We start from the raw sequence: 1,631 nt of genomic DNA, 5'->3' as shown, positions 1-1,631 counted from the left end.
CAAATCTGCTGCACAGGAACTTTTTAAAGTATTGAAGAGCAGAGACGTCAGCTTGAGGACTAAGGTGCGCCTGACCCAAACCATGGTATTTTCAATAACCTCATATGGATGCGAAAGCTGGACAGTGAATAAGGAAGATATCCATCATATGTCACCATTATTTTTTGTCCTACACTGGTGGTTTGTATATTACTGTGATGCTGGAAGATATGTTGCTAATATTTTAAATATCAGCTCATATAAACCATCCATGATGGCTAGGTTTCCAGACTAACACAAAGTAGGAACGAAAGGCAGACCACTTCTTAATAGTTATTGTTATTGTTGTTAAATGCCATTGAGTCAGTTCTGACTCCTAGCTATCCTGCATAGGGTTTCCTAGGAGAGGCTGGTGGGCTTAAACCAACTACTGTACAGTTAGAAGCCCAATGCTTATGGTATGGATAGCAACAGAACACTGTCTGATATATTGACTTAAGATGAGTCACTGATAAAAACAAGGCTTCAGGAATTGATAGAATACTCATTGAAATCTTTCAACAAAACTGATGCAGCACTGGGGTTGCTCATCTTTCTATTAAAAAATTTGGAAGACATCTAACTGGCCAGCTGATAGAAAAAGATCCATATTTGTGCCCATTCCAAAGAATACAGATATCAGGGAAGAATATCATTAATATCATATGCAAATAAAATTTTCCTTACAATCATTTATAAAAACTGTTGCAGCAGTACATTGACAGAAAGCTGCCAGAAATTTAAGCTGAATTTAGAAGAACATGTGGAATGAGGTATATTAGTACTCATATCAGATGGATCTTGACTGAAAGCAGTGAGTACCAGAAAGACATTTACTTGTGCATTATTGACTATGCAAAGATATTCAACTGTATGAATCATAATAAACTATGGATAACATTGCAAAGAATGGATATTCTAGAGCAATTAATTGTGCTCATGAGGAACCTGTTCATAGACACACAGGATTTCTCAAACAGATAAAGGGGATATTGGAAATATAAGGAAAGGTTTGCATCAGGCTTGTATCATTTCATCATACATATTCAATCTGTATAAGGAGCTCTGGTAGCATAGTGGTTACGAATTGGGTTGTGAATCGGAAGGTCAGCAGTTCAAAACTACCAGCTGCTCCGCGGGAGAAAGATGAGGTGATCTGCTCCCGTAAAGATTTACAGCCTCGGAAACCCTATTCAGGGTCACTATGGGTCGAAACCGACTCGACGACACTTAACAACAACAACAACAATTCAATCTGTATGCTGAGCAAATCATCTGAGTAGCTGTATTAGCTGAAGAAAATGTGGCATCAGGATTGGAGGAAAATCCATAAACAACCTGAGATAAGTAGATAACACAACTTTACAAGTTGGAAGTGAATCAGTATTTACTGATGATGATCAAAAACAACAGTTTTCGGTATGGATTGCACTTCAATGTAAAGAAAGCAAAAGTCCTCACAACTGTACTAATAAAAAACATGAAAAATAAAAAGGTTGAAGTTGTCAAGCATTTCATTTTATTCAGATCCACAATCAATGATCATGGAAGTAGCAGGCAAGAAATCAAACAACATATTGCATTAGGGAAGTCTGCTGCAAAAGACCTCTTTA

Source organism: Chrysochloris asiatica, unplaced genomic scaffold, assembly GCF_000296735.1.
Source record: "Chrysochloris asiatica unplaced genomic scaffold, ChrAsi1.0 scaffold00035, whole genome shotgun sequence".
Taxonomy (NCBI): Eukaryota; Metazoa; Chordata; class Mammalia; order Afrosoricida; family Chrysochloridae; genus Chrysochloris; species Chrysochloris asiatica.
Note: the sequence above shows the minus strand (reverse complement) of the source record.